The 26,681-nt window shown below is 40.7% G+C and overlaps 2 long non-coding RNA genes across 2 annotated transcripts in view; one reads left to right on the forward strand and one right to left on the reverse strand.

Annotated features, from left to right (window-relative positions):
• Nucleotides 1-14,173, forward strand: part of LOC141097965 (uncharacterized) — a 73,202-nt gene extending 59,029 nt beyond the window's left edge. Inside the window, exons 2-4 of the long non-coding RNA XR_012234105.1 lie at nucleotides 13,348-13,475; nucleotides 13,700-13,831; nucleotides 13,994-14,173. This is a non-coding gene — a long non-coding RNA (uncharacterized lncRNA). The remainder of the gene's footprint in view (nucleotides 1-13,347; nucleotides 13,476-13,699; nucleotides 13,832-13,993) is intronic.
• LOC141098007 (uncharacterized) overlaps nucleotides 1-26,681 on the reverse strand; it is a 345,239-nt gene that overhangs the window by 301,158 nt on the left and 17,400 nt on the right. The window lies entirely within an intron of this gene.

Genomic DNA, 26,681 nt, shown 5'->3' on the forward strand with positions numbered 1-26,681 from the left:
TTTCCCTTGTCATTGTCATATCTGTAAACTCGTAAAGAGCTGGATATTGACTTAAAGGGCCACTTAATATGGTGGTAATGTTGGTTTCCAAAAGGAGCCACCCCTGGAGGAAGATCTGGCTAATCCCATGTTTGAGACTCTTAAATGAGGCTCCACGGACTTTATTTGCACATAACTTTCTGGATGACCACTTAATAGAAGTGCAGCAACATGAAAATCTTTAATTTATTCTCCACTACCCATGAGATGCTCCACAATCTCTAGAGTGTTTCTTATATAGTCCTGCATATTCTGTCCATCTCTTAGCTTAAGGCCCCTTTACATTTAGCGATGCACCAGCGTTCCCGACCACGATACGACCCGGTCAGGATCGCTGGTGCATCGCTAAATGGTTGCTAGTGAGCTGCCACACAGGCTGATCTCACAGCGACATAGCGACGCAGCAGCAGTCGTTACTTACCTTTCAGATGCGGCGATCCTGACGTCCTCCCGCCCGCGTCCACGCGTCGCTCGTCGGCACCACAGGAAGCGCCCGACAAGAAATGGAGCTGCCCGATCTTGCAATCAGTGCAATCAGCGACAGACGGTGGGGGAGCCGATCGGAGGTAAGTATCACACATAGTGATATCGCTAGCAATATCGCTGCTGCATCACAAAATCGGTGGCGCTAGCGATATCGCTATGTGTAAAACACCCTTTAGACTGATACAGCTTTCTCATGAGATAAAGCTTATTGATGAGATTAGATCTTTCATGCACTTTCTGTAACACATCACACATCTCCTTTCCAGTTGCACAATTGCATATATGCACAATCTGATTATCATCTACACTGAGGGAGATTGTGCTTTGTGCTTTCTGATCCCTCTCTAGCCAATCATCTGGTAACAGATGAGACACTTGTTTCTGAGTTTATTTCCACATACCATCTCTTATGAGCAGCATTTTCACCTTGAATTTCCAGGACTGGTAGTTCTGGTTAGTGAGGCTTGGCTCTGAGAACTTGACAGGATTGCTGCTAGTGGACATCTTCTCTGTTGCTCTGTGCTGCTTTTGCTTTGGGCATCTGTTGCTGTGTTACTCTGGGGTTCTGTGGTACTCTGGGCCCATAACCTGTTGGCAGCAGATTATTCAGGATACTCTCCAAGCATCTGACAACAGAGCTTCTTTATTCAGGAAGAATCAGGAACAATATATAATAAACTTAATAGATCAGGAATAAATCATTTGTGTGTCTATCTGTGCAGCATCTACACAGGCTGCTTCTCTCATACACAAACACAGGAAAAAAGGAGACATAGTCACATGCTTTCCCTGTGTGAGCATCTGGGATTTTGTTTTGTTCTAGCTTTGTAAATAGCATAAAAATCTAGCAACTTAACACTCACAGACAGGAATGGAGTTGTTGCACCAAACATATTCCAGCAAAAACAGTGTCTTACATTTCCAGCAAAGTGTATGGAATGTCTACAAATCTCCTGCCCACTGGGCTTCTCTTTAATCAGCATAAAATGACAAGTGGTGCGTGTTTCAAATCTGCAACATGTCATTTTCTCATCTGAGTTTGCTTTTGGGTGCATTTTCTTACATGCGTTTTTTCATTGTGTTATTACATGTGTTTTTATCGTGTTTTTGACGCTGCCTTTTTTGTCTTTTTAAAATGTGTCATGCTTTAAATAAAGCTGCTTTGTTTTTGATACCTCCTGGTATTTGGCTTTGACCAAACTTTATTGATACAGTCATGTGCGAATTAAATGCATTTAAAGGCTATGTGCATACGTCCGGAATTCCTGCGTATTTTATGCGATTTTGCTGTGTTTTCTCGCCACAGAAACTCGGCGTAAACACTGCGAAAACGCATAAAATAAGCAAGCCATTGTATTTAATGGCATTCCGCACATGCTGTGCTAATTTTACGTATTTTTCCACAGCAAAATCGCATAGCGGAAAAATACGCAGCATGCTCTTTCTTTGTGCGGAATCGCGGGAATTCCACACACATAGGAATGCATTGTTCCGCTTGCTTTCTGCATGTGGCTATGTCCACCATGCGCAAAGTAAGCGGAAAATGTATGGATGGTACCCATGGTCTGGAGGAGAGGAGATTCTCCTCCAGGTCCTGGGTACCATATCCCTGTAAAAAAAAAGTAAAATAAAAAATGGTGTTATTTTCACCTTCCGGCGTCCCTCGCAGCGTCCACAGGCCTCAGCGATGCTCCCATCAAGTCCCGTTCCCAGCGATGCCTTGCAACAATGACCTTTGGTGACGTAGCAGTCTCACGAGACTGCTACAGTATTGTGAGACCGCTACGTCATCAAAGGTCATTTTTGCAAGACATCTCTGGGAACGGGACTTGCTGGGAGCATCGCGAGGATCGGGAATGCTGTGTGGGACGCCGGAAGGTGAGAATAACTCAATTTTTTATTTTTTATTATTTTTAACTCTATCTTTTTACTACTGATGCTGCATAGGCGGCCTCAATAGTAAAAAGTTGGTCACATTAGTCAAACACTATGTCAATCAGTTTTCCAAGAGATGCTACAGATTGCTTGGAAAACCCTAGCATTCTGCAAGCTAATTATGCTTGCAAAACACTAGTTAAAATGCGGGAAAAACGCTGGAATTAGACGTGTGCACATAGCCTTAAAGCATTTCCGCAGCGCATGTGCATTTTTTTACCTACCGATTTTCCTCATCCAATGTAAGTCTGTGGGGAAAATCTGCACATAAACTCAGTGTACCTGCAAGAGAAATTGACATGTTACAGATCTGACACATATACCGCAGGTCAGTTTATGCTGCAATGAAAAAATGCACAGTGGGCATGAAATTTTTATAAATTCCATCCACTTTGCTGGAACTGTAAAGACTATGTGCACACGTTGCGGATTCTGCTGCGGATCCGCAGCAGATTTAGAACCATTGTTTTCAATGGTAAAACAAAAAACGCTGTGCACATGCTGCTGATTTTTCCGCATGGATTTGCTGCGGGTTCAAATCCGCAGCATGTCAATTCTTTGTGCGGAATCCGCAGCGGTTTCACACCTTCTCCATTGTAGAGGTGTGAAACCACAGGGCTAAACCGCAGGATAATCCACAGATAAACCGCAGGTCTTTTGACCTGCGGATTTACCTACGGATCTTTCCTAAGCCGCGCGGAAAAATCCGCAGCTCCTTCAACTATGTGTGCACATAGCCAAAGACGCTGCATTTTTGATGCAGATAAAATATGCAGCGTCAAAAACTTACCAAAAACGTTTTTTCTACAGGTAAAACCTGCTCTCGGCAGTAAAGAAGCTGCTTACAAAAAGCAGATTTTGTTGCATTGTTTTGCTGCATATCTGTTATGTATCCCCCAAAAAGCATGATGCAACTTCCTGTGTTTTCTGCACCAAAAACTCAGCAAGACCTGATACCTGCATTTTTTGCTCCATTTTTGCACATTCACAAAACTTTCTATGGGTGAAAAAGCTCTGCAAAAACCCAGAGAGAAGTGACATGCTGCAGTTTTCAAAAACCCATCAGTTTTCCAATTCAGTCAGGAAAAAAAAAAACAATGAAACAATGTGTGTGCATGAGATTTCTGAAATCTTATGAAATCTTACAGCTTTTGCTAATACTGCAAATAACCCAACAAAAAATTTGCATAAAAAAGCTGCAGCAAGAAGCACAACTGGGCCAGCAAAACTCAGTGTAGCCTTGCAGCGCTGGAGTCCTGGGTTCGAATCCCACCAAGGACCACATCTGCAAGGAGTTTGTATGTTCTCCCTGTGTTTGCGTGGGTTTCCTCTGGGTATTCCGGTTTCATCCCACGTTCCAAAGACATACTGATAGGGAATTTAGTCTTGTGAGCCCCATCGGGGACAGTGATGATAATGTGTGCAAACTGTAAAGCGCTGCGGAATATGTTAGCGCTATATAAAAATAAAGATTATTATTATTAACATGTGAACATAGCCTTGGCAGCAAACACCATTCATTTTTTGGTGTTTTCTGACTTATTTTTCCAAAAACTGTGTAAAAACATGGTGATTTTACAATGTTTTTTAAAAACATGGAAGGAAAAACACTGCAGCAACGCATTGCCTGAACACAGCCTAATGGAAAATTTGTAATATCGAAAAACCATGAGAACACGTTAAAAAATCTATAGATTTATGTTTATCATATTGTGTAAATGGGATTTACTAATGGAAAATTCGTCATTAGGACAGGGGTTCTGGATTTCTGAGGTGCACAGGGTTGAGTTCACTTGGAACAATGGCAATATGATTAGTCTTTAAGAGAAAGAAAACATTTGTTCACTTACTAAATATCCATATTCCCCTTATTGAATATTATCCTCAAACCTCCAAAATGGACATTTCACTCTTATATTTCAAATGGTCAAAAAAGAAAATTGTATGGATAAATAAATATAAATTTATTAAATGTATCCCTTTGGTTTTACCTAATATTTTCTATGTTAATATCAGATGTGCACAAACATTTCCTTTACTAATCCTGGCATACACATCAGATAGGAATCTGTTCAATGCACTGTCTTCAGCAGCCAGACAATGCCAGTTTTCATGTTTCCCTGGGAAGCAGTCTACTGCCCCCTAATTATGTCCCCCCTACTCAATAAAGTAAGCATGCACACCCAGCCTGTTTGGCTAGCTTCAGTGTTAAGTAAGGGGAGTTTTTGACTTTGCAAATTTTTGCAGTGCAAAGAACACATTTTAGGCCTCATACTCACTGGCGATAAAATCGGACGATTGCAATCCGATTTTAAATAGCATTGCACTCTGACCAATGTTAGTGAATGGGTGACATCTCACTTGCGATTTTTTTTTTTTTTTTTCATCCAAAATCGGTCTGAGAAAAAAATAGCAGCATGCTGCGATTTGCAGCGATTTTCGCCAATACAAGTCAATGGGTGCGATTAAAAAAACGGACCAAAAACAGACCATCCATTTTCCATCCGTTTTAAACGGATACATTACCATTCTGTGGTATAGAACACTGTAAATGGTCCTGTAAATGACTGTAGAAAATGAGTTGGTTGGAAAAAAAAACGGATGTAAAACGGATAGAAAACGGATGGAAAGATTAAAAATCGCATGACACTCGCATAACACCCTTTTTTACAGTCCAGAAATCGGACCGTTTTTTTAATCGCCAATGGGTATGAGGCCTTATAGTTCCAGAAAAGTGGTTGGGATTTCAAGAAATCTCCTGCCCACTGTGCTTGTTTTTTAATCAGCAAAAGCTGACCTACAGTGCATGTTTCACATCTACAACATGTTAATTTCTCTTGCGGGTACACTGAGTTTTCGGTTCAGATTTTTCCCACAGACTTGCACTAGATGTGTAGGGGTGGAGCAGGTTCGCAGGATGCAGTGACGAGACACTAGACGAATGGTGGTTTGCGGAATAACTTTTATCTAACTGTAGCCACTGGGCTTGGCTGAACAAACATAAAATTAAAGGACAAAAACAAACAGTCCACGCAGGGACTCAACAATCTTAACAAAATTATAATGCCACTTAGCCTTCCAGGGACTGCTGGTTTCATGAGCGTGGCCTTGTAGAGGTCGCTGAGGCGGCTGTCCTGAAGTCTCGCTACTCCGGGAAGGAATGGGGCTCAACAGGCCCTGAAGAAAGCGCCCCACAGATGCAGAAAATCCGCAATTAAAATATTGCACATGTGTTTTTAATGTGTTTCAGCAGTGGAGACATATCAAAAACACATGTAATCTGCAGCTAAGTATATCAATAAAGTTTTGTCAACGCCAAGCACCAGGAAGTATCAAAAACAATGCAGCTTTATTTAAAACATCATACACCAATTGGCAAAAAAAGCGATTAAAAGTGCATGTTCAAAAAACCCACACAAAAATGCAATGAAATAAACACAAGTAACCTAATAAGTGCATCAATGGGGCAGAAATTCTGCAGCATCAAAAGCTCATCGTGGGAATGCAGTCTTAGGCTGGTTTCACACTAGCGTTTTTCTGCGCAGCGTTTGTTGCGCACATGAAACGCGTGACAAAATCGCTTACTAACGCTTACAAACGCTGCTTATTATTTTCGCATAATTGTGCGCATAAAGTGATAAAAACGCAGCGTGTGTATGCGTTAAGCGTTTTCCAATCGTTTGCGTTTATTTTGCGCATGAAGGCACTAATCACCAGATGGAACTCCATGAAAAATTATTGCATCAGACTACACCAATTGGACAGCAGTGGGTGTGTATATGGGAATTCTTTAAATAGACCCTTTTTTCAGCTACAGTGTTCACATAGCTTGCTTTTTTAGCTTGACAACATGGATCTGAGATGGAAGACTTTTCAATTCAACTTGGATTTGGACATCAGGATGGCTCAGGCTTATGCAGTAGCTTGCCACAAACAAAGGGAGAGAGAGAGACAGAGAAGACATCAGCATCGGCGTTTATGGATACATCCAATTGTTGAACTCCGTGAGAGCCGTGGAGCGTACCACACCCTCTACAGTGAGCTCCAGGCAAACCCGGAGAAATTTATGGACTATACACGGATGTCCCAACAAACCTTTATGTATTTGCTTGGACGTGTCCAAGATGCCATCCGGAGACAGGACACACATCTCCGTAATGCTATTTCTCCTGAGGAATGGCTACTGGTGACTCTACGGTATGTAATGATATTGACAAAACAATGCCTGCCTTCTTATGGTTCTGCCATGAAATCTTCCATAGCATGCATATTTCTTGGTCGGAAATGTAAAAATATTTTTTTTCTTTTATGTATATAAATTGACACCTTTGTTTTTTTGTCTGCTTATCAGATTCCTGGCAACTGGAGAGACCCTATCTTCACTACACTTTCAGTTCCGGATCGGAATCTCCACCTTGTCGGGTATTGTTGTTGACACCTGCCGGGCTTTGTGGAACGTTCTTTGTCCTGAATATATGCCCCTACCCACTGTAGAAAAGTGGATAGAAATTTTGGACAAATTTTGGGCAACTTGCAGTTTTCCAAACTGTTTGGGAGCTGTGGATGGCAATCACATCCGGATAATCAAACCCAAAAGAACTGGCTCGGAGTACTATAATTACAAAAAGTACTTCTCTACAGTACTCATGGCCATTTCTGATGCTGAATGTAAGTTTGTGGCAGTGAACATTGGTGCTTTTGGCCGTGGGAATGACTCACAGGCCATTAAGAACTCAGACATGGGCTGCAGGTTGTATGGAAACCGATTTAATTTCCCCATGCCACGTCCTCTTCCCCACACCGAAGCTCCACCGCAGCCCTTTGTAATGGTTGGCGATGAAGCATTCCAGATGTGCCAGAACCTCCTGAAACCATACTCCAGCCGTGACTTGGACCACGAAAAAAAAATATTTAATTATAGGCTGACCAGGGCAAGAAGAACTGTCGAGTGTGCTTTTGGTATTCTGGTGTCCCGATGGCGCATCCTTGCCACAGCAATTAATCTAAAATTGGAAACTGTTGATGAGGTGGTGAAAGGTGGATTTTGCAAGTGTCTAGACATTGTTTACTCCAAAAAGGCATCTTGTGATAAGCGCAGATGTGCGTTGAGCAATGCAATTGTCAGCGCTCCCATAGGTTTTAATGTTATGTTTTTGTGCATTATGGCGAGACCGGGCGCATACCTTGAAAAAACGCTGCGCACGCGAATCGCTGATGGACGCTGACATGCGCTAAACATTGCGCACACATGTTAAAGATAGGGGAGACATGCGCAAGCGCATAACAACGCACAAGGCGCAGCGCTTAAAAACGCTAGTGTGAAACCAGCCTTAGGCCGGGGTCACACTAACCGACGCAGAATACGGTCCGTAGTTTACAGGCGTAATACGGATGAATGACCCCTAAATAGTGCTCCGTATGTCATCCGTAAGCAAGGTGTGGTCGCGTATTTTGCGCATATAAGCATCCGTATGTAATCCGTATGCAATCCGTATGCTGAGATTTTCTCGCCGGCTTGCAAAATGGACATATAATGGAGCCCTATGACAGGTTTTATAACACAAAAGAAAGAATAGATATAGACACATAGAATACATATATATATACACATGTTATTGAGATACACACACATATATATATATATATATATATATATATATATATATATATATATATTTCACAGAGTTCTTCATAGCAGAATAGCCGCTAATTCAATTGCTGGCTTTTGTGAAATCATTCCCCAAGCCGACATGAAATGACACATGGTTTACATACAGTAAATCATTTCATTTCATGTTTTTTTTTGTATGTCTTTCATTAGTAATTAGATGAGGGTTGATGTGTAAAATTTGGGAGGTGTAGGTGTTAATTTAAGGGGTTAATTCGTTGTAAAAAAATGTGTGGGCTCCCGCGGTAATTTGTCAATGCACCCTCTGCCATCAGAGTAGGAGGACCCGGAGATACAGCGGTGCACGGCTTGGAACGGTGACAGGTGAATATCACTCGGCCCCGTCATACTCACCCCTCCTAGCACAAGGTCTTCTCTGCAGAGGCAGCCCCTGCTTCTCCCTCTGTCGTCTGCTTCCTGCATTCAGCTGGTCACGTGGTACCACTCATTAAACTTATAAATCATGAGTTTAATGAGCGGTACCACATGACCACTGAATGCAGGAAGCTGATGGCAGAGGGAGACGCAGGGGCTGCAGAGAAGTGCCAGGAGAGGTGAGTATGGTCTCTGACACCCCCCCGGTATATGACTCGCATATAAGCTGAGAGGGGGACTTTCAGCCCAGAAAAATGGGCTGAAAATCTTGGCTTATACACGAGTATATACGGTAATAGGAACACATCACCACTTCTGCATTTTTCACCCACTCTTGATTTTGGGTTACAAATATTGAGGTAAAATACTGTCCAAATACTGAACGTGTTCACGTGTCCTAAGGATACAATCAAACGTTGAGTATTTGGTCACTTTTTTGCCTCAGTATTTTTTAGCTAAAACCAGGAGTGGGTGAAAAATATTGAAGTGGTTACTTGTTTCAATTCTACTTTTCCACTGATTATCCCTTTCCTGGTTATGACTTACAAATACTGAGGTAAAATACTGACTAAATACTGGTTATGTGCATGTGGCCTAAGGCCACATTCAAACATTGAGTAGGTGGTGAGTTTTTTGCCTCCGTATTTTTTAGTTAATACCAGGAGTGGGTGAAAAATTCAGAAGTGGTGCATGTGTTTATATTAGGCCATGTGCAGACAATCAGTAATCACTGCGGGTTTAACGCAGCGTACTTGTGCCGTGTCCAACCCGGAATTTCCAGATGTTACAACATAGCAGATGGGATTTCAAGAAATCCCATGCCCACTATGCATCCAGAGATGCTCGCAGCCCACCCACAGAGACAAACATGTGGTGCATCTCTCCAGACCGCAGAATGTCTATTTCTTTTGTGGAGAGACTAGTCTCCACAAGAGAAATTTCACCCATAGAATGTATTGCACACCATTCAGTGAACACATGCGGATTCACCTGTGTTCAATAGACGGCAGTGCTTTGGATGCAGCAATAATGTGCTGCATCCAAATCGTTGCGAGTTCCAGATCATCTGCACATACCCTCATATTTTTTATGTGATTGTTCCACTCTTGGTTTTAGCATATAAATACTGATGTAAAATACTGACCAAATACTTAACGTCTTAATAAGGCCATAGTTCCACTATTAATATTTGATCACTTTTTTACCTCAGTATTTGTAAGCCAAAACCAGGAGTGGGTGATAAATGCAGAAGTGGTGACATATTTCTATTATGCTTTTCCTCTAAAGCTGGAGTCACACATAGCAATCTCGCTAGCAAGATCGCTGCTGAGTCACAACTTTTGTGACACAACAGCGATCTCACCAGCGAGATCGTTGTGTGTGACAGCGATCGGCCCCCCTGTCGGTATCGCTGATCGCTGCAAGAAACCTCTGGACTTTTTTTTCGTCGCTTGTCTCCCGCTGGCCACCACGCATCGCTGCGTGTGACAGGCGGGAGACCAGCGATCAGCTGTAAAAAATAATAAAAAAAATATTGTTATTCTCACCTTCCGACTTCCCGCGCAGCCATCCCGCCTCTCTCCACGCTCCCGGTCCCAGTAATCCTTTGCACGAATGACCGCGAGACGTCGTGCTCCCGCAAGACCGTGACATTCTCGCGGTCACTGGGACCGGGAGTGTGGAGAGAGGCGGGAAGGCTGCGCGGGATGTCGGAAGGTGAGAATAACAATATTTTTTATTTTAATTCTATTTTTTTACAGGGATGGCATCAGCGCTAACGAACACAGCGACACCGCGCGCTCGGCGTCGCTGTGCTGATCGCTGGTGAAGCTGTCTGTGTGACAGCTCACCAGCGATCAGCACAGCGACTTACCAGCGATCCTGACACGTTGATATCGTTGTCGGGATCGCTGGTAAGTCGCTATGTGTGACTCCAGCTTTAGGCCGGGATCACACATGCGAGAAACTCGGACGAGTCTCGCATGTTAATATCGGAGCGTGCGGACGCATTGCAATACATGCAGCCGCACGCTCCGCTCCCGAGTGCCAGAGGCAGTGCCGGGTATTAACATGCGAGACTCGTCCTAGTTTCTCGCATGTGTGATCCCGGCCTAATTGTCCCACTCCTTGATATGACTTACAAATACTGAGGTAAAATACTGACCAGTAGTTCCATAAATGATCAAGTTTTGACATATTGTTTAAGTACAGCACAATAGTGTGAAAGCTGGCATGCAACATGTTGACATATTTTTTATGTGTTTTTTTTATCCTATTTATTCTTATGAGTATTAAATTAAAAACCCCAATTGGAAGCTAATTGCCCAGCAGCACCTGCTCTATGTGTGGTTGGTCTCTCAGAGACAATCCTGATAATATTTTTTTCTGTGATCGCTGCAGCATCATTTGACGAAGACCTACTGGAAATGTGACGAATAGGAAGGATTTTGGATTAAGTGGATTCTGCTATAAAAATAGTTGATGAGGAAAAGTTGTAGTTTCTTTGAAACCTTATAATTGATACCTTTAAACTTCCCATTTACTGTTTATTGGCAAGACCCAATCTATGTGCTGCTTCCTCTTTTGGTCAGTGATTGTCTGCAGCAGTGACAGGAGATATAGAGACTTGCTCTATATATCCTGTTCCTTCAGTACAGACATATTACCATTGCAGCCAATCACTGACCATAGCCGTAACACATAGGACATTACTGTAACCTATTCATTTGGAACAGAAACATTGGAAACCAGGAGTGGCTCTTTGGCAAGCTAGAAGAGGAGCAACAGGGAATCAGTAAGGGTTCATGCTTACCACCGTAAAAAGAGGACGAGTGCGATCTGTCTTCTTGATGGATACCACTCATCCTCATGTTATTTAATGAAGTTGTGCACAGGTCTGATTTTTTTACTTCCCCCTGAGTGGTCTGAGGAAACAAATCACTGCAGGCACAATTTGTCTCCATTAATTGCAATGCACTTGGCCATACAAGTCTATGGGTCAGGCCAAGATCACACATGCGAGAAACTCGGACAAGTCTCTCATCTCAATACCCGGTACTGCCGCCGACACTCGGGAGCGGAGCGTGCAGCTGCATGTATTTCTAAGCAGCCGCATGCTACGATCCGATTGTCGGCAGCAGTGCCGGGTATTAAGATGCGAGACTCGTCCGAGTTTCTTGCATGTGTGACACGGCCTCAGTTAAAAAATCAGACTGCACTTGGATGAGTGTGGTCCAGTTTTCACAGACTGAGGATGGAGAAACTTTTTTTATTCTCTACATTTGAGAAAATCGGATCACACTATGATCGCAGTGTGGTTAGCATAATTGGTCTGATTTTCTCAGATGAGAGAAAATCGCACTTGTGACCCTAGCCTAAGTGGGATTCCTTTTTTTTTTTTTTTTTTGAGCCTTGCGTGTTTATTTTTTTAAATACATTCAGGGGTCTAAACCTCTTTAAAGCGAACCTGTCATCAAGATTTTGCTCAGTAAACGACAGACACTGTCAAGTTGGCGCCTTTATACTTTATACTGATTAAAATGATACCTTGGTTGATTAAAGTTGTCTTGTGATTGTGGTTTAATTTTTATTTTCAGTTAATAAGATTCTGGTGCTTTGGGGCGGCCTGTGGTCTTTTTTTGGTGCTCTGTTCTCATGTTCATTCTTATGGGCTTAACTGACAGGTCACTGCCCAGTATTTAAAATAGGGGGCAAGTCACTGAGGGATCAGTTACCTGTCATAAGCCCATAAGGATGAATATGCAAGCAGAGCACCATGTAAAGCCACCACCACAGGCCGCCCCAGAGCAAGAGAAACTCATTAATTGAAAACTGCAAATAAAGACTGAATGACAACCAGAAGACATATTTCATCACCCCAGGTATCATTTTAATCAGTGTACTGACACCAACCTGACAGTGTCTGTAGTTTACTTAGCAAAATCCTGATGACAGGTTCCCTTTAAATGCAGTCAATTAGCATAAAATGAATTTTCAAACCTAGTACAGGCAATCAGTGCAAAATGGGTGTCGACACTTACTTACTATGCAAATATGCAAATGTTTATTGTTTTTAATGATATCTACGCTCTATTTACATCCATACATGGTTGTGCACGACGCGCATGCGCTGTGGCGCTGTGATGGGAAAGTGCTCTGTAGTTGTGTGGCATCGTCCTGGTTACCTGACCGTTCATGTGATCGGGGCATGTGACCGGATGACGCGCACACTGAGCGCTGTCCCCTTCATGAAGCCGCATCATGGCGGCCACGCGCTGACACACATGATGGATATTCACCTAATATCTTAGCTATATAAAGCCACAGAGATGCGTGCTATACTACCTCCTGATGAAACTGCATAGCGGCGGTGAAACGTGCGTCGAGTTGTTTCAAGACAGGCCGCACCCCTCCTTACATCATGACAGCAGGTAATTTACCTCTATACTTTATAGGCGTCTGATGGCATATTAGTGAGGGACAATTTGGATGCAGTTATCCAGTTATGGTGGAGCTCAGTTGGATAATTTTTGCACATTCTCTTATAGTGGCCACACAAATTGATTGCTATTTGATGATTTTTGTGCCCTCCTATAAATATATCTAGCTATACATGTGAATATATATGCTTTGTATATTATAGTGCATATCCTATATAAATTTATATTCTAGCATTGGGGGCTGTACCTGCAGGCTTCTTTGTACCTTTTTTGTCCCTATTCCTTGGTACTCTTATTATTGTGATGTTACATGTTGTGTTTTTTTTAAATATATATAATACATTTTGTATTTTTAATATAATTTTCATCTTGCTCCTTCATTTGCTCTTTTTGGTATTCATAAAGATGAATATGTAAGCAGAGCACCACATAAAGCCACCCTCACAGGCTGCCCCAGAGCACGAGAAACTCATTAATTGAAAACTGCAAATAAAGACTGAATGACAACCAGAAGACATATTTCATCACCCCAGGTATTATTTTAATCAGTGTACTGGCACCAACCTGACAGTGTCTGTAGTTTACTTAGCAAAATCCTGATGACAGGTTCCCTTTAAATGCAGTCAATTAGCATAAAATGAATGTTCAAACCTAGTACAGTACAGGCAATCAGTGCAAAATAGGTGTTGACAAACAGTTCAGTGTGCCTTCTCATCTCCTTCTTTTGTATCTATCTCTGTCCCCTTTTCCTTGATAGACGGCATTGGCTATATAGGAGTCGGATGAGAGTCAAGAAATATGGAAAACAATAGATGGGAAGCTGCAAGAGTGCACCAAGGACCTGTACTTGGTTTGGTCAATCTTCTTGGTCTGACAAGCTATCATTTTGGTACAGTTATTGTTATGAACCATTCTTAGGTTACACACTATTTATTTAGTTCTGTATTGTAAATCCTGGAATCATTTTTTAATGCAGTAAAAAGTGATTGATCCACATATTGATGGTTATGTCAGCGTAGCCAACTTTGTTTTTTATTTTTTTTTTTTGCAGGTTCTCAAAAAATCAAGGACAGCCAACTTTTTTTTACGAACACATTAGAAGACCATAATACATCCTTAAAATTTTAAGTGATCCATGTCAACAGACCATTACTCCTATATGAAGACATTAGCTCCATTCATTGTGATCAGTAAAAGAGTGATAAATAAAGTCATAAAAATTTGCACAAATCCCTCCAGCATCCAAAAAATCACTAAAATCATTTTTTTTCCACGGACAAGTAAAAAAAGTGCCCTACTGTTACGGACTGTCCAGGAATTTCTCGACGGTTGGCAACCCAAGGTTGTGTGAGACTCTGCTTCAAACATAAAGTACTAATATCATGCTTTAATGTATCAGTGACCTTGTTATATCTAAGCTGACCACTAAGTGGTGATAAGTTAATTTGTAGGACCACTTTCCAAAATACCTTTCCCAGGCTATGTAGAACAGAAGTTGTGGAGAGACGTGTCGGTGATTCTGAGACTATTAGATAACTCCATAGTTGTTAGAAATGGCTCCTGTAGCTGAGCTAGTTCCTGGACCAAATGAATTGGTTAACATGGAATGAAAACAGAAAACCCAGTGACAGAATAAGTATAGATTTAGGAGAGCTAAAAGCCCCCATGCACATCAGATAGCTTTTGGAGGAATAGTCACTGAGCTGTCAGCTATCTCCTCTGACTTCACCATACGTAGAAGAGCATGGCTGACCGATTCTGTGTTTTCAATGAGAGAACCTCCACCAGATTCCTATAATAGCAGCTTATCTTCTAGAGAAAAAAGGATTGGCATTTGGAAATTCTGCAGGACAGATTCTTCTCTGCCCAGATATAATTTGGGGGGAGGCAAAGCATTTATTGGGAGGCCCTCATACACAGTAGACCATTTGCCGATCGAGGCAATTTCGGCAGGTTCAGCCGAATTTAGTGTTTTGTGCATGGGCCATTATGGGCATTTCTTTTAATAAATACATCATTACACATATACATGTTCTGAATAACTGTAATTACCTTTCTACCTTGTAAATCAATATAAAAGTATGATGAAGCAATAGTTTATTATTACGTGCATAATCGGTAAACCGTAGAATATTGCCGTTTTTGTAATAAACTGAAACTGCCAATATTATCCTATGATCCAGAGTTGCTTATCTACTGTCCGAGATGCTCATCAGTGTCTGCCGTGAGACTATGAATCTAGTATATCATTTAACTATGTCCTATGCATAAATAATGCAGATGGACAGATCGGATCGCCATCATCCAATATTGAGACCACAGATAATCACAGCTTTCCTGGTAAATGTAATTGTGACAAGATACCATTTGTAACAGTGCGGGCACGTGTGCTATCGATGCTATTTATATGTCTGCGGTGCACAAGGTGACATATGATCTAGATAACAGCACAATTGCTTTTAGTATTGGTAAAGTGACATTATCAGATTATGCATGGTTTCCCACAGTATTACTACCAGCACTATTGCCCATGTGTATGTGTGTGGTGGTGAATACACATAGACATTGAGGATGGCATCTGCCTCTGACACCGAGCTACAAACATGATTTAAAGGCGAATTGTATCATCAGTAAGTGACCTATTGATTAATTCGGGCTTTTTATGCTAAATCTGTTCTTTAATAATGTTATTCTTTTTTAAGTCACAATCTTTATTAAAAAATCAATATAAGAAACTAAGCAATTTTCACACTGACCGCTGGGCCTTTTTTAGACTCCTACTTCCTGTTGTTTAAGGAAATTCACATGTACATTAGCAGCAATAGACTGACCTATGTTTTGCATTAATACATCTAATGAGCATGTGTAAAGGTCATTTGGAAGGTAAGGGTGTGTTCACACGCTGCGGATTCTGCTGCGGTTCCGCAGCGGATTTGGCCCTGCAGATCCGCACCAGTTTCTGCTGCGGTGTACAGTACCATTATTCCCTATTGGAAATGGAAACCGCAGTGCAGATGCTGTGGAATTTTCCGCGCAGATTTTCTGCGGTTTCTAAACCGCAGAAAGAATTGAATGTCAATTCTTTCTGCGGATTCCGCAGCGGTTTACCATCTCCTCCATTGTAGAGGTGATAAACCGCAGGGCAAAACCGCAGGATAATCCGCAGATAAACCGGATTTTGAAAATCCGCGCTGATCAATCCGCAGCAGATTCCGCAGCGTGTGCACACACCTTAAGGGTCACCTTGTGTGAATGGTGGATTCTGTGTAAATCAGCTGCATATATAGATAGATGTTATCTGTCATTGTAATCTTGCCTCTGATGGGAAAGAGTCTGCTGAAAACTCTTCCTGAAAAGACAGAATGCATGAGTCTAGAGCTCCAGTAGCCACTGAGAAAACTGCAAGACTGTTCATTTTGATTTTAATACATATTGTGATATGTTAAAAAAATTGTCATATAAAAGACATATAAAAACACAAAAAATAATAGGTCATTTTCTGACGACAAATTCCCTTTTAAAAGTAGATAATGATGTGTGATTATAGTTATTTTTCTATGACCAGAATGACCATTTAAACCATAAAAACTTACTGTGCATCTTTTCTTTTTCTCTTTTTTTCATTTTCTGTTGGTTGCAAGGCACAAACATATTTCACAGCACGATATAGGGATATTTATCCCATACATCAGTCCCTGGAACCAATGGGGCTCACAATGTAATTTCACTATCTGCGACACTGCATGAGAATGACTATCAATATATTTTTGGAGTGTCAGAGGAAACTGGAGTACTCAGCGTAAAACCATTAGGGCACACTGGTCCTTGCTCAGATTTCAACCCAGGATAGGCAAGTATTTTATTATATGTATAAAAGAGCCAATAAAAAATGACTTAGGTTTGAACAGTCCGAATCGTTGAATTGAATTTAGACCGACCAATCGAAAGTGCTTCCAAAATATGTTTATTATGTTCTGGGATCTCTCCAGACCAGAAAACCTAAAAAATGTGCAAGGGGTTAAAAAATATTAAAATATTATACACACTGCGTTCTACATGCTCAACTGTCCTAGACAGTCACATGAAGTGCGTTGCTTCATACCCAACATAACCGTGTGGGGCCTAGTCAGCAGTGAAAAGGCTTGAAGATGGAGGAAGACAAAAGATTCAAACTCTAGGGCCCTGAAGCAAAGACCAAATGTCCATACAGGATGCTGTGATGCCAGAACAGGTGAAGGATGAGCCTAAGAAAATGGAGACGAGCGCATTTGCTGTCCAGGTCTGATCTGATAAAACATCGGATTATACTTGGAGCAATGTTAATCTATGGGGCCGAGCACATATCCAATTTTTGTTCCATGGACAGAGTCTGTTCGAGGAGAAAAATTGCTGTATGCATACTGTACGTTTGATCCAACAGTCTGATCATGCTTTGCTATTCAAGTCAATGAGTGCTTGGAAAAAATCGGACTACACTCGGATGACATGTGAGAGTAGAACGATTTATGCACACAGATACAATGGAGAAGATGGAGAACTTTTTTCTCCATCTTCTCATCCAAGAGAATCAGATAACACTATGATCACACTCTGAGCAAACTCTGATCAGAGTGCAATTTGTATAATAGACCCGATTTTCTCGGATGAGAAAATCTTTGGCTCTCTGCACCTGCCCTTAGAAAAGTAAATATGATTTTTTATCTACCTCTTAGTTCTCAACAAAGTCAAGCAAAATGGTGTCAAGCAGGTCATTATTTTTTGGATTTGTGCAAATACTGTCACGAAAAATTTAGATTTTGGCAAATGCAATTTTTTTGTGAAGCTCATGAAAAATTTGATTTTCTTATGAATCAATCAGTCATCTCAAACTATTTGTATTCATCCCATCATTGTTAGTGATTAAGGGGTGGTAATGATAATTTATTATAAGGCAAAAATATAGTGCAGGTCATTGATTCTGAGCTAATGGTAGAGTATACATAAATCCTTGCTATGCTACTGTAGTCACTTAGTTTACAGAACTCTGGTATTCTGCAAAAATCTTGCCTTGCTAGATAGTTGATGTTCTATTGCTTCTGGTAAAAACAATAATATATTTTCCCCATTCTCCACCTATTTTAGTTTTCATTTTTTGTCTACTTTCTAAATGTCCTCATCTTGTTAATGGAGTCCCACACTCCAGGATGAAGATAGCCAGATTTAGCTGCCTCTTGAGGATCTCAGATGCTATCATTATCTGCGCACAGCTTGACTTCTCTCTAATCCTCTCTGGAACTTACAACAAGTTTAAATGTCCATGCATGATGTTATTAGCTGGCTTTAAGTAAGTACTTAAGAGCAAGATTTCACCACAAGGCACATATATTCACCAATCACTTCATTTAGAAAGAAATGATTGAACCAATCCTCAGTTAAAGCTCTTCAGCTCGTTGTCATTGTGTATTCTCAATTTTTGCAAAATTAAAAATTCTATAAGCTTTTTTTTATTTATTGTTGTCCAGAAAAAAAAATCATACCTCTTCTTTATTACTACATTTAGGCTATGTGCACTCTGAGTTTTTCAAGGAGTTTTTAGAGCAGAAACTAAGCGGCCACTAAGTGCAAACTTTCCAAATCCTGTTTAAAAATCTTAAAACCCCTCTAAAAATTTTGAATTTCCTCTTAGTTTCTGCTTCTCAAACTGGACAAAAAGACTCGATCTGCACAACGTTATATGCCCCCATGCCATCCTTATAAATAATAACATGCGAATGGGGTTTTTTTTTGGGTAGGGGATGTTAAATAACATAAGATCCTAAATAGTGATGAGTGAACGTACTCGGGTGCTAACCGAGTGACTTCGGCATGCTCGAATAATATGTTTGAGTCCCGCGTTGCATGTCTCGCAGCACGTTGGCTTCTCAATAATCCTAAAAAGATAACACTTTTAATCTACTTACCTTCAAAAATTTTTGCAGCCGCTGTGTGACTGTCCACGATATCCATTCATATGTGATAGTGTGTTTTGGGCCTCATTCAGTGATCTGCTTTTTGTTAGGAACATGTAAAAATGGAACTCATGTCACCAGCTTTTTGCAGCAGTGTGTCATCAGTGTGTCCATTTTTACCATCAGTGTGGTCATCAATGTGTCATTTGTGTGCCCGTTTTTGCCATCAGTGTGGTCATCCATGTGCCTGTTACTACCATCAGTGTGGTCATCAGTATTTTGCATCAGTGTGTCATCCGTGTGTCCGTTTTTACCATCAGTGTGGTATCCGTATGTCCGTTTTTGCCATCAGTGTGGTCATCAGTGTGTCATCTGTGTGCCCGTTTTTGCCATCAGTGTGGTCATCCATGTGCCTGTTACTACCATCAGTGTGGTCATCAGTATTTTGCATCAGTGTGGTATCCGTGCGTCCGTTTTTGCCATCAGTGTGGTTATCAGTGTTTTTCACAGATGTATAAAGAAATAAATAAATGACAAAGCTTCTCTATACTTTGCAATGTTAAACATGGACAGCACACTGATGCCACCCGTGCGCTGTACGTGTTTTTGACGGAACCATAAAATTGTAGTGGCCCTTTTCATCCTTGGTGCTGGAAGAAACAGACATATATCCGTGTGTTTTGCATCAACACATGGTTCTAGAAGAACATGGACATGTGAACAGCACCATAGATGAATGGGTTTGTGCTCTATCTATGAAAAACATGGATACCGCACGTACGTGCAACACAGACGAGGCCTAAATATGGGGCCCACCAATCTGGCCATGCTGCAGTCACACGTTTATGATCGCTATAGAACCACAGTTGATCATGAAAGAGAGCAGAGATGTAGCGAGAAAACCCAAACAGCCACAGCAAATGGATGATATAGGAGAAAGTTGTATTATTGTTTTAAGCATCTTAATAATATTTTGATTTGTTTTTACCCCTGGGAAGAGTTTTCTATTCTTTCTAGTTCTTGCACACAAATATCTGAAATGGAAGAAGAACTTAAAATGTTGCCTGACTTGAAAGCAGACAACCAGCGGCTAAAGGACGATGAGCTATCCAAATTATACATATCACATACTGACCATCTTCTTTGAAGGCCTCATTCAGTCGTCCATGAATCGTGTACATGCTCTATCCGTGATTTTCACACATAGAACACATAATCATTAAAGTGTATGGTGTTACTCACATGTCCGTGTTTTTTTTTTTGCAGTTTTTGTGTCCAAAATCACGTAGATGTGTCCTATTTTGAGCTGAGTCACAGACCAAAATTACCCATACAAATCTATGTGAAAATCACGAACAGCACACAGATGGAAGCAGTGCACAATCCGTGTGCTGACCATAATTAACATTGTGATGAATAGGAGAAGCTTTACAATTTTTTTCATGCAAAAAGAATCAAGAAACATTCACGGTAAGATCTGGCTCACTGATTAAATACCGGTGCCGTTCTGATCCAAAAAAAGGGCAAACAGAAGTCTGGGTTTTTACATGCGATAAAAATCATGGATGTCTGAATGAGGCCTAACAGTAGACGATCCTGACAGCCCCCTTCTTCAAAAAAGTGCATTTGAGACACATATTTTACTAAGTAAATCTAGTAGTTGCCAGAAACCTCTGACTCTGCTTATCTCTGCGGAAACAATTGCATGAGACAGGTTTACACTGTAGTTGGAAAGGACATAGGCTCATCTCTAAAGATTACCGGTGGAAACCACCAAAATAAATAGGGTCAGGCAACAAAAATCTCATGGACATTGCCAGCCTCAGACGTACAAGTGTGTGCCAGTTCTCTGTACAGGCTGATTAAAAAAGGATGGTGCAAAATTATAGCCTCTGCATTCATAACATAGAAAACACAAATTTACTAACATGAACAGACGCACAATCCAAGATTTATCAACACACTACAAATGTACAAAGTGATCTCCATTGGTGATCTGGAAGTCTAGGCGGTAGCCCAGTTCTGCCTAGATGTGTGCCGGCATAACCTCTGATGTGGACCCCATTGTTTCATTGATGAGTTGTCTCAGGACATTTAGATCCTGTGGCTGGAGGTCTTTGATGTAGCCCTATAGAAAAAATATTTAGGGTGTTAGATCTGGTGATCTTGGAGGACAGCAGAACATTGGTGAAGCGATCTGAGACAACGCATCACTGAAAAGACCTTATCTGAGCATATGCTGTACGCGTCTGGACTGAACCGGACCGCCGCCTAGACCTCTGCTCTGGCACCAATGGATATCACTTTGAACATATGCAGTGTATAGATAAAACTTGGTTAGATATGAGTCTTGCCGTGTTAATAGATTTGTGCTATGTTCTCTCGGTTATGAATGATGTGGCTGTAATTTTGCCCTATTTTTCTGTATACTAATATTAGTTATGTATCATCTAGAGCCTAAAAATACACATTACAGTGCACAGTGATTCATCATTTAGATGCTCCAGTTTGCACATAGGTGAAATCTTCTGTGTCTTGCTTGCTGTCATGGTTCTGGGGGATAACATGATGTCGGGGGTGGCAGAGGGTCGCTGTGTTCCACAGATCAGCAGCACCTACTGGAAGGAGTTACACACAGAGCATCAGAACACTGAGCTATGAAAGAACAGCTGCGTCTCCTAGGAAACACCAATCAGCAGCGACCTCCAAAGCCAGCGACTCACAGGAGCAGGGAGCTGGACCATTTGGTGGCATCACCAGCCTCCTATGGAGAGATTACTGGCTGCACATCAGCATCTGAGGCTACAGGGGGGACCTGGACTAGTTCTTCTCATTTACCCTGAATTATTCTATCCCCCAGCTCCTCTATAAGCAGAGCACCAGCCTTTTATGTAAAATCTCATCCACTGAATTATCAGAGCGGCAGACAACTGATCCATCACAATCACTGTAATGTACAGAAGCAGGAGGATAAAAGGTGATAGAGAAAAAGATAAATAGATAGACAGACAGACATAGATAGATAGATAGATATGAGAGAGAGCGATAGATAGATAGATAGATATGAGAGAGAGAGCGATAGATAGATAGATCTCTTTCAAAGAACTAAGGAACATATTGTACAATCACTAAATACCTACTCCTTCCTTCTTTTTTCTCAAAATAGACTTTTTTCTATCTATCTATCCATCTATCTATCTATCTATCTCTCTCACATTATTGTATCTATTGCTGCTCTACTTACATCTTTATTATCCTTTTTTCCTTTTTCCTTTTTTTTTCTCCTTCATTCTTTCATTCATATTGGCTTGCTCCTTTCTTTCTTTCTTTCTTTCTTTCTTTCTTTCTTTCTTTCTTTCTTTCTCTCACTCTCTTTTATTATTTATATATCTATCAATGATTCCGTACATTATATGTATTTTGCTACCTCGCACATGGGAGAATAAATCTATTGGCGTTCTGCCTACATTTCCTGAGCTACCCATCTATCTGTCTACTAACACACAGTGCATTGGGTGATCCATTTTTTCAAATGCATTTGAATTAACGTAATTTTCCCAAAATAAGTTATTTTTTTAAAAAATCACTAAACATATTTTTTTTCTTTCACATTGGCATGTTGTCCCATCTTAAGTTTGCCTATGGCGACTGATTTGCTTGAACTGGTTAACAGACCTGAGGTAGTGGGCATCTAAGCTTACGCAGGGTAGGGTCACTTTGGGACATAAAATAATTACATGCTTTGGTGTCTGTCATGTGAAATCTGCCTTCTACTAATGGCAAGTAAGCTTTCTACAGCATAAACATGTGTAAAAAAAACTGTTCTTATTCCATACACAATGGATTTGAAATGTAATCTGTGCTTCTTACATACAAAATATTTTGTAGTCAGAAGCACAAGATAAAGAAATATAAATAAAGATTTATCTCTCTCTATATGAGTGTATTCCTGTATGAATTTAGCACTTTAATAAATGCAAAATAAATACACATATAAAAGCATATACACATATATGGCTACATGTGTATATATATATATATATATTTACTGTATATATATATAAATAGTTTATTATTTCTGAGTAATGAACATCAGAAGTGATACGGGATGACGTAATAGCTGATATAATAGGATAAACAGAGTAACACAGAGCAGAATGAGGCTCTTCCCATGTTGTGGTGAGGAGCGTCACACTCATGCCCGGTGCTGCTCCCCCTCCATTGTATCGCGCGCTGCATTGTAGGCCCGGCAATGATATTAGTTCTAGTGTGGGAAAATATTATAATTGAGATCTGGGACGTTATTTGCAGGCTTGGAGATTTTCTTTACACTGGGCTGACATTTAGTACAGCCCCGGTGAGGAAGACAATGCACCCATTCATGGCTCTAGACGTAGATTTCAATCGACTTAAGCAGGCACAATGGAACTTGCTCATTCACTGGTTACACATATTGTGTTCTCATATTTTCTCTCAGCAAAAGTATAATGACTTGGTATTGTATGGCCGCAGAGACAAGAGCCAGGACAAGGGGGACTAGTTTTGTCTGACGGTGTGAGAAAGTCGTGGAGGGAGCTTTTCTTCCAGATGGTGTTACATTCAGCTGTCTTCTCAGCACTGGCCTGGCCCGGCAATCTGCTGCTGCCCCCCATACACAATGCCCGGGCCCTGCTCCCCACTAGTTAACATGCACACTCACGCCACATGCAACGCCACTCCAAATGTTTTACCAAGTGGAGCTGGTGCATGCAGTCTTCTACTACACCCCGTCTGCAGAACAGCCAGCACCCAAATACTAGGCTCCAGCCTCAGAGGAAGGGAGCAATAGCCTAACCTCACACTACATTGCCTATCACATGCCAGAAACTGGCATCTCACATAGAGCAAGGGAGCTGAAAGCACAAAAAACCTTATGTGCAAGCATGTGTGTCTGGAACTAGGTTCATTTATTTATCATCTATCTATTAATTTATCTATCCATCTATAGATCTATCTATTATCTATCAATTGATCTAAATAGGAAAAAACAGATAGCAGCACAAACTTGAGCAGATTTTGGGTGCAATAGTCCTGAGTAATGTGGTTGTTCAAAGCAAAATATAAATGGAAAAAAATCAGGCAGCACTCCAGTTACAGGAAAAATGGGGACTTTTTCCTTGAACTGGAGTGCTGCCTGATTTTTTTTCCCATGTATCTATCTATCTATCTATCTATTTATCATCTATCGATCTAGAGCAAAAAAATTGGAAGAGCACACATATAAAAGTACTATGGGTGCAAGGCCTCTCAGCAAAGAGTCCCCTCCATGCATAAGGATATAAATTCAGAAAAAAGAGGCAGCACTCCAGTATTTCCAAAAATACAAAACAGACTTTAATAGCCCTGGTGGCGTAGAGACGTTTCGGCTGCAATGAGCCTTTCTCAAGCCTTTCTGCTGCCTCTTTTTTCTATCTATCTATCTAAAAAAAAAATAAAAAAAAAAACAAGATCCAAAAAGAAACTGTGGGGTGCAAAAAATCCTTCCAGGCATGTACCAAACCTCATAATAGGATCAAAAAGAATGAAGGCAGCACTCCAATGGTAAATATAATTGGAGTGCTGCCTTCATTCTTTTCGTATCCTTTCTATCTATCTATCTATCTATCTATCTATCTATCTATCTATCTATCTATCTATCTATCCCATATCTATATATATATCTATCTATCTATCCCATATCTATCTATCTATCTTTCTATCTATCTATCTATCCCATATCTATCTATCTATCTATCTATCTATCTATCTATCTATCTATCTATCCATCTATCTATCTCTACCTCCCAGTGAAAAAAAAGCATATCCCCTTCACACTTTACACAGTATAAACAGTAGATTGGGCTCCATTTATGCAAAAAAACAAAAACAAAAAAAAACATATTGACAGGGAATTTATATTGTGAGCCACAAAGGGGACTGTGATGGTTATGTCTGCAAAGGGTTGTGAAATTTAATTGTGCTATATAAGCAAGAAATAATAATAATAATAATAATTAATAAAGGATACATTTACAGCGTCTGTACAAAATTAAATGTGAAAGTTCGCCCCCCACATCCAATGGAAAGTATATATATTATACATTTCATATATGAACACGCACACGTTTGTTTATTTACAAACTATACTTATATATATACTGTATATATAGTTTATTTTTTTCCCATTGAATGTGAGGGCTGAATGTTCACATTCATTTTGTATAGAAGCTGTACATTTATCCATTGTGATCATTATTATTTAAATTGCTTGATTATATATCACCATTAACTCCCCAGCACTTTCTAGACATAATCATCACAGCTTACTTTGCGGCTCATAATCTAATAGTGTATGTGTGATATATATATATATATATATATATATATACAGTATATATCTATTACACACATGCACATACACTCTATACACACTCCACTATGCCATGAAGTGCTGCTGGAGAAAGGTAACCTTGCCACTATAAAGGATTATATGACCACTGTAGAAAATCAGCTATAAAACTGTGCATTACACAAATAAAGCCAGTGAACACAAGCCAGGGACCATATGACAAGGCAGAGACTGGAGTCATTTGACTCTCTTGAGTGCTTTTAATAAACAATAGGTCTCCCAGCAAACATATTATTGTCTTAATTGAAGCAGCTTGAGAAAGAAAACCCGCACACTTTGTAATGTAAATGTTCATTGTGGCAGACAAAGGGTGTAGGTAAATAGAGCCCCTGGACTAGTAATAAATGATGTCCATGCATCCACTTAGCGCTGAATGCTTGTTTGTGGAAACATTGTCCAACATGTAAATAAACAAGGTCTTCTCCTTTCTCCAGAGCTGAACTCAAAAGGCCACCAGTGTGGGCATCAATGCAAATAAAGTGTCCTGCAGCAAGTCAGTAAACCTGTCATGTCAAGCAGAAGCCAGGAGCAGACCTGTCCCACAAGGGCCATTTACAAGCTAACTACTGCTTAATCCATACATTACTGTTACCAGGATCCTGCCCAAGAAGCCAGAAGACATAAACATTGCAGAGTTACGCTTGACAATTAATGAGTATGGCAAGAAGAGGATGAAGCAAACTAAAGCCCCATAAGCGTCATACCGTTCCAAGGATTTACCTCCTGCCTTAGGATGGCATAAAAAGGAAAAAATAAAAAAATATATACATGTTTATATAAAAACTTATACATAAGCTCCCTGCAAACCTGTGGACCATTAGAAATAGGGAGAGTTGTAAGAATAAGCTCATGGGCCTCAGCTACAAGTGGGATCATTTCACTCTTTCTCTCCAAGATTTATGCATACGGAGGAGGTCGGGTGGCCAACAGCTATGACACGTGTCATGCATGGCCGCCAGGGTTTCTAAGGCCGGGTTCACATTAGTGTTCAGGGGCTTTGCAGAGGGCTGCGTACTTCCTCCATTAAGCTCCACCTACTTCTGCCTACTTCTGCATGCGTCCTGCGTACTTATCTTTAACATTGGGTACGCTGGACATGCAGATGTATGAGGATGCGTCGTTTTGACGTGACCGACGTCCGCACAAAACGCAACTTGTGTTCCCGTGCAGTCAGCGGTCACGTCAAAACAATGCATCCGCATACATGTACCCAATGTTAAAGATAGGTAAGCAGGACACATGCAGAAGTAGGCGGAGCTTAACAGAGGAAGTACACAGCCCTCCGCAGGCCCCCCGAACACTAATGTGAACGTAGCCTAACTTATTATTTTTTTTAATTTTCTGGACTTATCACAAAATCATAGACAAACAATATTTTTTTATGG

Source organism: Dendrobates tinctorius, unplaced genomic scaffold (genome assembly GCF_039654945.1).
Source record: "Dendrobates tinctorius isolate UK_male_01 unplaced genomic scaffold, ASM3965494v1 ptg000003l, whole genome shotgun sequence".
NCBI classification, from domain to species: domain Eukaryota; kingdom Metazoa; phylum Chordata; class Amphibia; order Anura; family Dendrobatidae; genus Dendrobates; species Dendrobates tinctorius.